We start from the raw sequence: 15687 nt of genomic DNA, 5'->3' as shown, positions 1-15687 counted from the left end.
AACAGAACTTCACCACATAGCACGCTCTGCGCCAACCAGGGCCACGAACGACAGGGTTATATCGCTTCTGATTCGAAGCGAGAGGAGGGTGTACGACTTTTTGATTCAATTATCATATGTTGAAATTGACACAAGAAGTAGTACGCCCTCCCCACCCCTCCTCTGTCCTCGAATCGGAGGCGACAACGCTATCATTCGCGGCAATGGTTGGCGCAGAGCGTGCTATGCAGTGTAGCTCTGTTTTTAGAGTGCCGTCATCATCATCATCATCATCAAAATTAAGGTACTGTTGTGCTGCCTCGATTTTTGACTCAAAACTACATATGTTCCTCTGTTTATTTCAATTTTTCTTTCCTAAATGTGACGAGGTATCGAATTGCTGTCGTTGATTGCTCGGAGATCGTCATCATGCCTACATTTCCATAACTCTTTTATCATTGATTGATAATCGGCTATACATATAGCAAAGCAAGCATGTTTAGTGACCATCTGAGAAAGCTGTGAGAGGTCCACTTACCTTATCTTATGATTTTCTTATCTCATTCTTTTAAATTGAACGGGTAGGTGGATGTACATCAGGTACGAGCGTTGAGATTGCAATATTATGTAATCATAATAATAATAATTGCAGGTTATTTAATCAATGATTTCGTTGGAGGTTCAGACAAAAAGCTGCTGTTGAGAAGTAGCTTGACTAGGCCAGACCCACCGATACATTTGACATACAGCAACAGATGAGACTACGATTTATAGGATATCGTATTGGGTACCCGTACAAACTGAAATACAGCAATCAATGAACAACTGCCAAGCACACACACACACACACACAGAGGATATTTCACGACATTCAGATTTTCGCAACATTTTTCTATCACGACAGAGGAAAATGGAGTAAACGATTATTCTGTATAAAGCGCCTTTATTGAACGGCATGAGAGTGACTCAAGTGTAATGTTGTTTTGGATGTGTGAATTAATGGGAGCAGGTACCTTTTGAGTGAGAAACTGCAAACCATAGTCCGTTTTTCATGGGAATTTAGACATATCTTGATAGACATAATCTGGTAAAAAATACGTGATCCGGGAGCAGGTCACTACATTTCCTCCGCCTATGAAAGTTCTGGAAACGGGTGGCGACACCATAATCTTCGCTGCATTTTTTTTATTCCGCGTAAAATAAAGGAAGATGTGTCTCTCCAGTTACCCTTCTCTTCTTTTTTTCTCGTCGCCATCTACGGTAAGACGACTAGTTTATCTCTTGATTTAGTGTATTGCTTTCAACGCGACAAACTTCAGTGTATGTCCGGCGCATTCAAATCAATTATCCTGCAAATCTGTTCTGATGACCGTGCGAAGTGCGGTTTAGCCAGGCGGCGCCGCTGCGTACGGCGCGATTTGCGACACCCGAAGGAACGGCGACCACGCGTATCGAAACCTCGCGCATCGTTTTGAGCGTTTGCGGCACAGCAGCGCCATCTCCGTGAGAAGTTAGGAAGTGCTCCTGGGCGGCTCGACCACTACTGATTTAATTATTGAGCATGCTATACTGTTTATTGTCACAAAATTGGGTGTGGGAGTGTATGGTTGTTTTGCCTGTCTACCTGCACTTGTACGACTTGGAACTGCAGCTGGACCCCACAAAAGTGCACATGTATTCATTATCGTCTATTATCTTGTGTAGTATATTGTATTGTGCAAAGGTACATTTGGGTGCTGTTACAGGTGTAAAAATACGTTGAGAGAGCTGTGAGTGTGACAGCTGTGAGTGGTTGTTGATGTACGTTCGTATCGAGTATCTTGTACCGGATGGTTCATGTTGAATGAGATCGGATGGGCAAAAACCAATCAGGATCGGCTGTGATGGCGTCACTCATTTGCCTTGCGACGTACATAATGTAATTCCTACATAACGGCAAACCTGAGCGGAGCAAAAACACATATACAACACGACACAGCAGCTCGAACCAGCAAAATCAAACCAGCTCAAACCAGCAAAATTAATTTTGCTGGTTTGAGCTGGTTTGGTTTTGCTGGTTTGATGTGTTTTTACAGCAGAACAGCATTTACTCAAGTCGAGCTTCAGAAATCAATCGTGTGTGGTTCTTGTCCGTTGTTGCCCGGGAGCCAAACAGCAATTGTCCTGAAGCGAATAGTGGAGTACCGTATTTTCACGCGTATTAGCCGCGGCTTATGCGCGATTTTTTTTTCTCACGGGCCCCCTGCGGCTTATCCACCGGTGCGGCTTATCTGATGACTATTTTTTCCTGGTATTTTCCCCATACGCCGATTTTAACGAAAGGGCCGACAGTGTCTCTGGAACAGCACTGCCCTGCCGATGCACGGACAGTGCGTAACAGGGACGGGTCCACATTCGAGTAGATTGATCTTCCTGGTGCATTCCCCCAAGCAGCTTTAAGGAAAGTGGTGACAGTCATTCACGTCTTCTGGAAGATCACTGACCCATCAGTCCACAAAAAACACCCGACAAGGGCACAATCCGATCTTGGTAGAACTCCAGAACTGACCTCCTCAATTGTACACTGTGCCGATCCCGGAATATGGACCACATGGTTTATGGCCTTCTCATGGTCTCCTTTGTCGCACAAATCAGTCGTCTCGTATTGCCCGCGGCTTATCTGCGGGTGCGGCTTATCTGACAGAAAATTTTCAAAACGTCCCAAAAAACGCGTCCTGCGGCTTATCTGCGGTGCGGCTTATACGCGTGAAATTACGGTAGTTCTAAGAACAATGCAAGACGTTTGGTATTGATATTTCAACATTGACATGTGCTGAGCTTCTTGCGAATGCTAAGAAAGAATGGTAGCATTCTCCAACATTGCAGCTACTGTATTTCAGTTGTAATCAACACGTAATAGTAAGTTGTTTTTGGTTACCTATCTGCGCACCGCTGACGATGGTCCAATAAGGCCCAAGCAGCTGTCCAGTGCTGGAATGGCGATGGTTGAGTTATGAACCCATACACTACGTAGAGCCAATGAATTCGGCTTTTTTTTTTTTTTTTTTTAAGTACTAGAGTTGGTATTGTGTCTTGTACTCCACCCAGCTCATGCAAAGGTGCACCATGCACCTCATCTGGCAGCGTAACACAAATATGGCGACGCCTGCTTTGTAGCGTTATCGCGTTACTTTTTCGAGGGAACGATACGGGCAACTTTTTTCCTCTGAGAGGTCCAGCTGGAGCGGGGGGGGGGGGGGGTAGATCTATTCCGTTCCTTTGTTTGCGTGTGACAAAACACTACGCTATTCCGGTTGATGGGAAAGGGTGTTGGTACCGAGTTACTATTGAAGCGCGCGAAAGACACTACAAAGGTCCTTATTGGCGTCTTTTTTTTTTTCTCTTTTCTATTATTTCCTTCAGCTTTCGTCTCGTTCAGTTTTAGTTCTCAAATGGTTCCGTCCTCGTTAGTTTAGCTTTAATCGTCAGTTTGTTGGTCCACTCAATGTTACCGCAGCGAAGCGGCAGCTAAACCTATTGTTAATAAATCTGAACGCAAAAATGCACAGTTGTACATGGTTAACATTTCTCAGTATTGTGCGTTGGCATCAGCGTTCGTCCCTAGAATTTTGTCCCAGTACCCGTTTTCAGTATCCCGTACCTGATACAGGAGGATGTTTGCATTTTTCCTGCGTGAAAATCTTACACAAACTATTTGCTTGACGTCATACTCATTCACCACGGTATAGCTGGAACAGGACACATTAATCCCGGCACAAACACTGACGCTTACGTAGAGAGCTCGAGTAAGCTGTCTTCTGATTACATCAGATCAACATGACGTCAGTTTGAATGCCGCTATTTCTGGAGAACTTTTCTTGTGGCTCTCAAAGGATTTACACGTCTAATATGAGTAGGCTGTGCACCCTCGATACAAAATTGTATTACGTATACTACGTCATGCCATCACTTTCGCCTATACGATCCTTTGAGATCCGTTTTGTGTGTGTGTGTTTGAAATGCTGTTTTGCAAGAATCTACGCCAAGAATATGCCACATTCCACCTTACGCGATCTAAGCGCATTAACAGGCAATCATTTCTCCTTGCTCTGCACTTTTGAAGCAGCCAACCATCATCCCGAATGACGACGATCTCTCCCCTGATTTAAGGAAAGCGGGGGGGGGGGGGAGGACGCCTTTTTGTGACACTTATGGAATTACGTTAATTGCCCCAAAAAAGGCGTACGCCCCGAGTTTTCCACAAATCAGGGGCGATAGCGGTCGTTCTGATCAGTGGTCGGCCTTCAGCGTTGGTGAGGTTTTGTTTTAGGACATCCAGGCAGACACACAATTATTTCAATTTCTGTTTTAGGAGTGTACGATTCTTGAATATACAGTGTAAGCTGATCAAGGTTCGTCCCGTAGAATAATCTCTGTGCTCGTGTACGCTGGAGCTCTCGGTTTCTTTGTAAATTTTGTCCTCAACTTTTCAGCACATGCAAAGGTAACCCCCTTAATATTTATAATTAGTCAAATCAGCGTATTAACTGCTCAAGATGTCGATAATACTACGCTATGCGTCAAGCGCTTGGAACTTTATGATTAAAATCATGAGCTTCAATAACTCTTTTTGATCTTTTCGATACCGACTTTTTGATACCGAAGCAATCTCCTAAGCAAATAATTATCCACAACTCTGTATCTCGTGGAGAAGTCTTTTTTTATTTTTTGACGGAGTTCCCTTAAGGCCAAGTTCACACTACCGTATTTGTCGTCCGTTTGCTTCAAAAATAGAACCTATAAGGGCAATCGAGTCCCGTAGGTTCCTATGGGTTCGTTTTTGGCCCCGTGAAAAACACGGACAAGAAAAACGTTACTGTGAAACCGGCCTAAAGCTTAACCACCACTGAGTGTCATCGATATTACAGTATCAACAACTGCACCGAGTTTGATTCACACGCGATTTTCTCTCATGTGGCTTCTGCATAAAGTGGTAGGCGTTACACCGTATCTTCCCCCCTCTCCACTTATGGGATAACACGGTTGGGTGCATGCAAGTGAGCGTTAAAGCAATTTTGTTCAGCTTGCACTGCGAAAATGATGCCTTCGGAAGCACACACAGATCCCGGTGCATTTTACACGACATCCTTGTCATGGTTTATAAACACGGGGCGAGACGCGTAGGCACTTTCCAGGGAATCAGCGCTTTGGGGTGTTTCATCGTGCGTTCAAATAAACACAGCTCGTCCTGTTTCCGCGGCTCGAGCGAAAAACGATCCACGGTGCACAACGTTGTGACGCTCATATTTATGTGCGGACCATGCACCCTGTACAATTAGCCGCTGAGCTTCATTACGCCTAAGTAGGAGTACCTTAGTGCCATTTTTCGCAGCAAGCTGGGCTTGTGTAAGCAATATTTCATAGACGCGCCTATATAAGCAGGCTTGTCCGAATTACAGGAGACGCGAAAATATACAGATTGAGGGTCTGCGGGACTATAGGCAGTGCTAATCTATGCGAAGTGCGGAATTTGCAGTGCTGGGTCATTAGCGGCGGGTTAGACGGCGAAGTTTGCAACCGCGACAGTGGTCTTTAAAGAATACTTCAGATAATTATGTTATGGTGGACCTTTCACGACTATTACATTTACTACGTTCAGCTGTATATGCACTAAAGTAGGCAAAACTGCTTTCAATAACGATGAACTTCCAGCCTCACCATAGGAATAGACGGCAATATGGTAGTTCTACACCAGACTCTATAAATATGTAATCCAAAAGTGCCAGAAATACAACAGAGGTAGACATAGAACGTGGTGCTCATTATGCACCTTCGAAGTAAACAATTTCTTACAAAACGTGAAAAAAATAATAATAATAATAACGCTTAACAGATCGTCTTAAGTACTTACTCGTGTATTTGCTTGACGTTCTTGACACTCCGGACATGTGCATCGCCGTTCACGTCAATCCGACCCTCCTGGCCACAGCAAACAATGGTGCTCACAAAATTATTCGCGAGGGTTGCGAGGACACCTTCTGCGCCACCCTCCATCCCTCGGTAATGTTTCGTGGGTTGATCGTGAGGAGAAGGAAGTACTCATGGACCTCTTTTAGAAGCGGCCGACACCTGGTGGCATGCTGCGAGCAAAAAGGGACTCTCAGTAGCCACGTGATGACAGTGTGTTACATTCTGTGAAGCATATTGCGTAATGAGATGTACATTTCGTCTTATTGATCCTTCATCCCACACCGGATTTTGCTGCAGACTTTCCTGGAGGGCTCTATTGCCACCGTTCCCCCTGAAGTCGACCGACGATGCACACTAAGCCCTTTTTGTCTCCCTTTCCCTCCAGCTGAAACTTCTGCTAATGCTGAAACGCCGCTCATAGCCACAGTTACTTCGCGACACTAACACGAAGTAAAAAAAAAAAAGAACGTGATAGCCATGCTCGTATATGATTTTCTACAAGGCTCCCGATCTTGCTCACGACAACTAATGGGCCAGTTCGATTAAACAGTTGCATAGACGAAGCACACGTAATTTGCAGTGGTTTGCTATTGACCACTACTGATAGTCGTGTCAGATTGGATGTTCACAGGAATACAAAGTGAGTAATGCCTTTCCTCTATACATCGTTTACGCAATTTCGCATCGTTGACCAACGTTGACCAACGTTGACCAACCATCGTTGGTCGATGTTGACCAACGTCGAAAGTATGTCGTATCGTGTACTCTGCTATGTGAACTAATCACTTTCTAAATCTGTAGGGGGTACAAGTTGCTTTCACGCCGCCACAACGCGCCACAAACCGACCATTGTGGCGTCGCTCATGACCATACTAGTCTCTACAGCTACGAATTTTTATAAATTTGCAGGCAAGGTAACCTGACGCAACGCTAGGTTACGTAAAAATAGCATTGGACTGCTTTGGATACAAGCAGATAAACTTTCGAGAAACTGCACCTGTACTCAAAAGTTAGGGGGTTTAACGGTTGGACCCCTTCCAGTGCTTTCAGCAATTTTATGGGCACTCGGTGTCCTCCACTAACACAGTATGAATGCAAGTACCAGCACAGCTGCGCTCAAGAAAAAAAGAAAAGAAGTATAGTCGCTGTCGTCTCGTCACGTGAACGTCCATTCTCAGTTGTCTCGCGACGTAAACCCCCAATTATTATTATTGAACGTCCATTGTTCATTCCTGCCCCCGTCTGGACTGTTGCACTTGCACTTCAGGAATCTGTCTTGTGCCTCCACACAGCAACACATGCCCCACATGGCGCTGGCATGCTGCAAACCAAAGTGTGCAGTATCCTTTGGTGTAGTCCACCTAACTCCTGCAGCAAAGCTCTACATACAAAACTTCTGAATGCAGTTTACAAGTACAAGCGTGTGACGCTGTACCACGTACGCTTGATCAGCGTCCAGCTAATGTGCGGGCCAATCCAAACGACGGATCGGAAGGCAGGATCCACATTGCACGTTGATCCACGATGCAGACCTCGTGCGCCTGGCGGCCGCTCTCCGCCAAGTGAGGACCGAATGTCACGTGGAGAAGTTACACATGCCGAAGGATGCGTGGTGTCACTACACGAGTGACCTGTTACCGTACATCGGTGAATAGGTTAACGAGCGTAGGTGATCTAGTATGATGCACCCCCCCCCCCCCACCTCCCGACCACAAGATCACAGCAACACATCCATATACCTGTCGCGTAGGTTGTGTCGCGCCCTATAGGTGTTGGACTTGTTGCCGAGTGCTTTCGGTCCCTGAACATGTGGGCAGTCGCTTTCCAAATTGAACCGCGACTCATCAGAAAAAAATGCCCTCATTCACTGCGCCTCTGCACATGATATGTGGTCTCCGAACTATTCCAACCGATGTTTCTGGTAGGCCACGGTCAAGGAATGCACGCACGGACCTCATGCGGCTGCGCTCGTGTTGTTCTACCTAGATAGCGTCCAGTCTCAACAGTCAATTCTGCATGGGCATGAGTTACTCGTAGATGCGCATATTCAAAGCGTCGACAGACATTCTTTCACTTCGAAATGAGTACGCACTTATAGGGCCAACATTACTCGCAATGTTTAGGGTTGTGACGCTTCCGATTACGTGATGGTCATTGGTCTGCCTCGGGTTGCCCAATAACCTCTTCGTGCTATCGAGGTATAGACAAAGTGCCAGGACAACTGTAGGTAAGTGTGTGACCACGCGCGTGATACGACTTGTGCAACACAGTTGAAATTACTGGGGTGGCCTCCACACTGACACCAGTGTAACTTATTTTCTTATATTGTCAAGTATGAAATAATGACAGTGTAATGAGGGAGAAGTTGCAAGACAGAGAAAACGATATTGCACGAATACTCGCGCCCCGAAAATGATGATGACGATAGTGATGATGAGGGTGTTGATTATATCTCTCAATATTTATTTATGGAGCAGCAGGACTGCAATCTCTTTGTCTTATTTCGATATTGCCGTACCTCCCACCTGATTGCACAAGCACCATAATTTAAGCCCCTTCTATTTATTGCATCCAAAGCTTCGTCATCAAGGAGCAACTTCATCCCACGCAAAGTACACTGTGGTTATTTGGCCGTATGATAGGCCACTTGAGGGTTCAACGAATAATGCGTAACAAAGCAAGCTCCGACCAGTAACGCGGATTGGGCATGGGGCGTACTTGCATGTAAGCGACCGGAACTAAGGTTTCGTATATGAATGCTTGGTTCCATGTACCCTGATTTTTTTTGAAGAACCATGCACTACTATACCACGCTTAATAGTAGGCACGGATCCATGTTTGGTAGTAATTCAGTTTCTAGGTTGTCTCGCAGCGTGAACTATGCATTTTTATATTACAGGAATGACTAATGTATTTTCTGTCAGCTGCTCGGTTATTGTTATATTACAGCTGTATAATGATTTAATAGCGAGTCTTGATAGATCGGAATGTGTTCACGATAACGGCTCCGAAAACATGAAAAACCAATCGCCTTGCCCCTTCGAAGTTGATGACATCACTTTGATTATCTTTGATTTGACAGCTTCATTTATCGTATCGTTTTCGAAAAGTGCTTGCGATCCACTAAAACTCCCTATTATCAGCGTACAAGTAACAGTGGTACTTTTATTCTTTTAGTTCCGTGTTAGCGCCGCGAAACAACTGTAGCTATGAGCGGCGTACAGAGAGAGGACAGCAGGAAGGAGTTGGGGGACGGGGGGGTTAGTAATGCGTCCTGGGCCAGCTTCAGGGGGAACTGTGCCGACATTAGTCAGGAAACTCTTCGGAAAACCCAGGGAAAGCCTCAGACAGCACAGCCGGTGGTAGGAATCGAACCCACCACCTCCCAGTCTACAGGACGACCTTGGCTATCATCAACGAGCGGGACGCCTTAACCCACTCGGTCATGCCGCAGGCGGTACTTTTATTCTGAACAGTAATAGTGTAACCCAGTGACAGGTCCACTACGAGAATCAGAACGCGTTCCAGCGAAAGTCGTTTATTCGTCCCCATCCCTGTTTGAGCTGCGGCACGGTGTAATTGCTCCACTTTCACCACACGCCGTCTTTTCGTCGCTCACTATACATTATATCGCCATGTGTGTTCCTTACTTTTTATTTCATCGCGTAGCCTGTATTGAAGACCATAATTTTCGGTTGTGCTGAGAATGGATTCAACACGGAAAACAGCTGCATATTGTGAGTAATGAAACGATCCGTTTCCTGTATAAAATCCTCGCGTGTCCTTTTTATATCTTTCGCGATATCTCTGGCCGCTTCCTACTATATGTGACCGTAAACCAAGCTGAACAATCCACACCTCTTCGTGCCTGTCCGCTAAAAGATTTGCAAGTGTTTGTTTCGCGTCTGTGCGGCACATTCGATGACTTCTTCTCTTGTTCTGGGCGCAATCAGTGTTTGACGTGCGGAAACGCATGTGGAAGGTTTCGTTCAACACCCTGAGTATTTATGTCAGCAAAATCAAAGGGAATCGTAATCCCGTGTCGTTTATTTTACACGTGTTATAGCACGCACTGGCAGAGCGTGGTTGTATGGACAAAGGGGCAGAGTGGCAAGCAAACGCTGTACTTCATAGGATTCCCAATAAGTATACACATGATGTATGTATAGGAAACATATTCCTGAGTTTGAGATGAAGACAATGGAACGAACAAAGAAATGCACAACACAGGACAAGACTCAAGGCACAGTCTTGTCCTGTGTTGTGCATTTCTTTGTTTGTTTGTCTCCTTGTCTTCACCCCAAACTCAGGGATATACGTAGCCTACGTCAAATTTACACCAGCTCGCTTGCACAATCCTTTTATGCTCAAGAATACACAATTATTCGCAATGTTTGACACATTACCAGATTACAGTACCTCTTTCCTGTTGCGTGCGCCGCACTAAAACAGCGGAGTTGTAGTAGTAGTACTTCATTTTCGGCGGAGACGATGTTGCTACATGCTTGTGAGCGTGTAGCTGCCTTGTATCGGACACATTCCGTTTAATGTGTTGCATACACCCCTTACGCTTCCGTGACGCAGTGTCCTTCAGGGCGCTTTACATCACGTAAGACATTACGTATAATATACATATATCTTAAAATTACCATGACAACGGCAACCATGTCTTACCTTCTAACACTATGTCAGTAGTTGTCTTTTTACTTTTTGTGCACAGTTGTAAAAGACGACCCCCATGAGGAGCCTTACGCTGCTTCCAACAGACTTGGCTGTGTGCACAAGGGTAATGCTGTCAGCATGTGTAGACCTTGTATCCCGCCTAGTATAGGGTGTATGGCAAATGGTATACAGCATATACGTACCTAAGGGGCTGCACTTTACAAAGAGCCATATTTTAAGCCCGCGACACCAAACCATTGCACCGCCATTGCTCCGCCATTGCTCCCGAGAGGGTCATACGTTTACGAAATGTCTAGCTTTTACCCCATAGTCATGTCGAATGGGTCTCTGTATCGCCGTTTCATGCATCCCGTGCTCAAATATGCTATCTCTCATTCTAAGAGCTCTTGTTATCCTTGTGTGCATAACAATATTGCTCATTTACTTTAGACAGACTTGCCTGTACCCAATGGCAATCTTTCCGCAGTAGAAGTAGCCCAAAGCCTCTAACTAATAAATAAAATAATAAATGTCTCTCTCCCTTTCATCTTCCAACAATTGTGTTCCACAACATCGTTCCACAACATGAAGATGTTGTTCTTCAAACAGTTGTGTGTTTGTGGAACACACATTACCGTTTACAAGTAAATACTTCCGGCTCTCATTTTACGAACACATTTGTTTAATTTCGTTTTTAGTGCGCATAACAACATCTCTCTGTTCTAAAAGCGCAAAGATCTGAAGATGGGAATGGTTGCAGGCATGAGCATGCTTTATTTTTACCTTGCAACAAAAAACCTCAGGCGCGTTTTTAAAAGAGCTCGGTGCTGTTTAAACTTGAGTATAAACCACAACCTGCGTAATGACTATATTATTGTGTGATTGAAACATCGCAAACTCCCTAAATTGCTGTAGCCATTTTCTCCGTGTGTTAATGGTATTTCATGCAATTAAGAATCTCAGCAAGGCTGCTAATGCTAGCATGGCCGTGTAGTGCATCGTGGAATTATGTCAGTTTTGGTAGGCTGAACACGAAGTGCGACTGCTCGGCGTGTTCGGGGGCGCAGTGTCGACGCATATCTGACGCCTGTCGGAAGCACGAACTGTTTTACGAGTCGATCCCGTGCACATTTGGTGCGTCATTAGGAAGAATGGTGCGCAACGGACATGATCAATTGGCCCGTGTCGATTGCTGAGCGGAATTCATGAGCAGTAGTCGCCATGGAGTGACCAGACTTGGCGTGACTTGGGCGTTTAACCTGCACGTTACGGTGAATTTATTATCTTGGCCAGGATTCTCCATCTCATTTTTGCACATGTTATCAAGCCTGTATTTGTTGGCAATGTACCCTTGGAGGGTACATGCCGCCAACGAATAATAATAATAATGATAATAGCAATTCATTTCAATTTAACAATGACGATGATGATGTCAAGGTCGGAGGAATTTAGTATGCTATAGATAACAAAACGAGACTAAATTCTGTTGTTTTATCGGATGGTACCCTGTGGACGCTCACATGAAAACGTGAGCGTTGGTACAAGAGACTGGTACTCGGGGTACTTGGTACTCGGGGTGCAAGGGAGCTTACGATGAATACGCAAGGTGCTACTCGTGGCATTCTGCCTCCATATACCGGGTGTTTCAGTTAAATCCCCGGGCTAAATAATTCGCGAACCGGTGCACCAATCGAATAACTTTCTTTTTTTCAATAAAAATTCAAATGAGTTTCGTGAAAAAAGCTAACTTCTAAAGCAGGGCGCCGTCGGCATTAAAATGGGTACTACCCCTTTTGGGACTTTCAGTGGACACCTTTTAGAGAAAAATCTGCCACCGAAGCGGGTCATTTCTTGCAGTAATTAATTGGTTTCGGTTTACGTATTTTTGTCGCGGCTGGTCGCTGCGAAGCGCAAAACGACGTAATTCATTGGTGTAATTCATTGGTGTAAGGACGTAATTCATTGGTGGATAAGGGACTGGAAGAGCGTCCTTTTGCGCTTCACCGCGACCAGCCGCGACAAAAATATGTAAAACGAAACCAATTTCTTACTGCAACAAATGACCCCCTTCGGTTGCAGATTTTTCTCTAAAGGGTATCTACTGAAGGCCCCAGAAGGGGTAGTACCCATTTTAATGCCGGCGGCGCCCTGCTTTAGAAGTTAGCTTCTTTCACGAAACTCATTTGAATTTTTATTTAAATGATGAGCGCCCCCCCCCCCCCCCGCTCATTCACGCGGTGCGCATCCTGTAGGCGGTATTGGACAGATACTTGTAAAAAAGAAAGTTATTCGATTGGTGCACCGGTTCGCGAATTATTTAGCCCGGGGATTTAACTGAAACACCCGTATACAGGCGATCTGGGCCACCACTTTGGATAAATCCTGGAGGCTACGGAACGGATAAAATATTCCGGCAAGAAATAGACGTTTTGGCGATGTGATACTAGGTCTGGCTCTGGCATTACTCCATGCGGTGCAGTCAGTAAGAATCATTATCTCACAGTACTCATGCACTCTTAAAAAAGGGTGTACTTTAACTCCTTTTCCTTGCCACATGTTTCACTCCCTTTTGGAGAGTACAATTACCCCTGAAGGGAGTGAGGAGACCCTTTAACTCCCTACTGGAGAGTAATTGTACTCCCCAAAAAGGAGTTACTGTACACGCTTTTTTTAAGAGTGTGTATGGGTTGTCAATCCCGCAACCCTATTAACGCTGTTGCTGCTTTGTCCGTTCTCGGGACTTCACAGAGAGCTCGCAACTCCACCAATAATATTGTGGTGTCAGTAGAAAACGGCCGACCCCGAAAGGAACGTCGTCAGCGACGGATCTACCACCAAAAGTACGTAACGTAAGAGAATGTGCTCCGCAGTTCAGTTGGAAGTGGTCGCCGGCCATTCCCTGTATTACCACAATCAACAAGAAAGTTCACTTTTCGTTCATGCCACAACGATGCTACAGCACGTCACTGCCTTATATGGCAGTGGCCACATCACGGAGACGAAAGAAAGCACCAGGTGGAATGAGCACGGGCAGAAGAAAGTCCGTACACAGGCGCACGGGGCATGGGCTACATTTCTTCGGCTTGGCAGAACAGTGTCAGCATCGGTCCAGGCGCTTGGTTGGCTCCTAGTCTCATTCCTGACAGTGATGGTTTCGGCTCTGATTTCAGGTACTGGGTCCTGGCTGTGAATTTGTGGCACTTGGGTCTGGCCCTGGTTTCGCAATCTTGATCCTTACTCCTGCTCCGTCCCTCTTGGGTTAGCAGCTTGGTTTTCTCCCTGTCCTGGTACGTGGAAGTAGGCTGCCCTCCTCTCCGAGGTAACCCGACTGGCGCCATACTCCACGCTTGCCGCTACTCTCATAGCGTACGTATGAAGAGTAACATTTTCATACATCCCTGTCTCATGCTGCCTTCTGAGCGACCAATCTTTCGAGAGCCCTATCGCCTTCGTCTGGAGCAGGGACTGTGAACTGACCTCTCCCGCGTAGGTTAGGCCCCAGGCGGTCGTATCACAATCACCTTCGAAACAAGACGCTTTACCGGGTTCAGAAACAATTCTGGTGGCTAAATATGACACAAGGCGTCAAGGCCTCCGTCCTGTCGTGTCAAACGTGCCAACTTCGTAAGACACCACCACATATGCTTCCGACTGCCCATAGTGCCTCTACATAGTCCCTTTGAAATGGTTGCCATTGATTATCTGGGGCTCTTCCCTTCGATGAATCGCTTCAATCGTTACGTCATCGTTTCTGCAGGCTATTTTATCAAGTCGGTATAGGTCTCACTAGACCCAGACATTTCGGCCTGTCATATTGTACGGTTCCTTTCGTCGAATCATGCGGCATGGGCTCACAGACCGGAGCACCCTTTTCGTACCTCGTGAATTCGCCTCCTCTCTCATCGACTATGACATCCACTACGCTTTCGCCTCCTCCTATGATCCACAGTGCAGCGGTCAATTGGAACGTTCTAACCGCACCCTTATTTTGACATCCTATTCGACTACGCTGATAACCACCACTCCGACTGGGACGACCACGTCCCTTGCGCTTCCTTCGTGCCCAACACGGCTCGACACGACATGACCAATGAGGCTCTTTTTTACTTGGTATGTGGACGAACGGCTCCTCTCTTTCAAGAAGCTTCACCTGACGTTGCCTAGTCCTTTCGTCGTGAGGAACCAAGACCGGACTTCTAGCCAACGGCTGCAGGATGCGCGAGTCCGTGATCGCAACAAAGTTCTACGCTCCTAAGAGACGCTTCTGGAGAAACGTAGGTTCCCATCTGTAAAGTTTCACACTAATGATCTTGTCCTTGTTAGGCGTCGAGTCAGACAGGGGCAAAGGCTTACGGTCGGTTCACACGATGCAATGTTTGCTGCAACTTCGTTCCAGCAATGGACCTTTTTCACGTTGATGTCGTATCTTAGCGGCTCTCCAGCGAAACATCATTGGCGCGCGCAAAAAGAAACTCACGTGGGTAGTATAAAGGACGAAAACCGGTCTTGGTGTAGGGCAGGTGGGTTCGCGCGGTGTCCCCACCGGTCCCCACTCCTGTCGTCCCCATCCAACGTCACCTATTGAACACGGAAATAACCTTGTCCGGCGCACCCAAGGTAATCGGCGCCGCAGCGCATGCGCATAAGCCGTAGTTAAAAAGGTCCATTGAAGTTGCAGAGAGTAGACTCCTTTCACACGCTCAGCAACTCGCCGCATCGTAGTGTAGAACGAACTCGTGAGATGGCGCGAGAAAATGTCGCCTTCATCACCTTCGTCCAATCGCACGAGAGCGAGAACTGAAAATACGGTTGACAGCTTGCAAGGACGTTTTCAAGAACACGTTCTCGTGAATATTTTACATGAACCGCCCGGGACGATTTCATGCTGCATGCGTCGCCTTCCTAACCCGCGCCGGCTGGGCTGCGGAATTTACGTCTCGGAAGTGACGCCACGACAGACAGCCATTGCGATTGGATGTCTTCGGAGGAAGAGCCAAGTGGTGGACAGGTTGCTGCCACCGCCACCATCACCACCACCACAGGTTGCACCTGAAGGTTGCGCCTGAAGCTTGCAAGAAGAATCATACGTGGGGCGAT

The 15687-nt window shown here is 46.3% G+C and overlaps 1 long non-coding RNA gene across 2 annotated transcripts in view; it reads left to right on the top strand.

Annotated features, from left to right (window-relative positions):
• LOC135378025 (uncharacterized) overlaps positions 1-15687 on the top strand; it is a 259572-nt gene that overhangs the window by 61175 nt on the left and 182710 nt on the right. The window contains exon 1 of one of the 2 annotated variants that reach the window (XR_010418238.1): positions 13816-13956. The exons of the other annotated variant lie outside the window; for it this stretch is intronic. This is a non-coding gene — a long non-coding RNA (uncharacterized LOC135378025). Of the gene's footprint in view, positions 1-13815; positions 13957-15687 lie in introns of those variants that run through there. 2 annotated transcript variants of the gene reach the window in all.

The sequence above is a fragment of the Ornithodoros turicata genome, chromosome 1 (assembly GCF_037126465.1).
Source record: "Ornithodoros turicata isolate Travis chromosome 1, ASM3712646v1, whole genome shotgun sequence".
In the NCBI taxonomy this organism is placed as follows: Eukaryota; Metazoa; Arthropoda; class Arachnida; order Ixodida; family Argasidae; genus Ornithodoros; species Ornithodoros turicata.
This window is presented reverse-complemented; position numbering and strand designations above follow the sequence as displayed.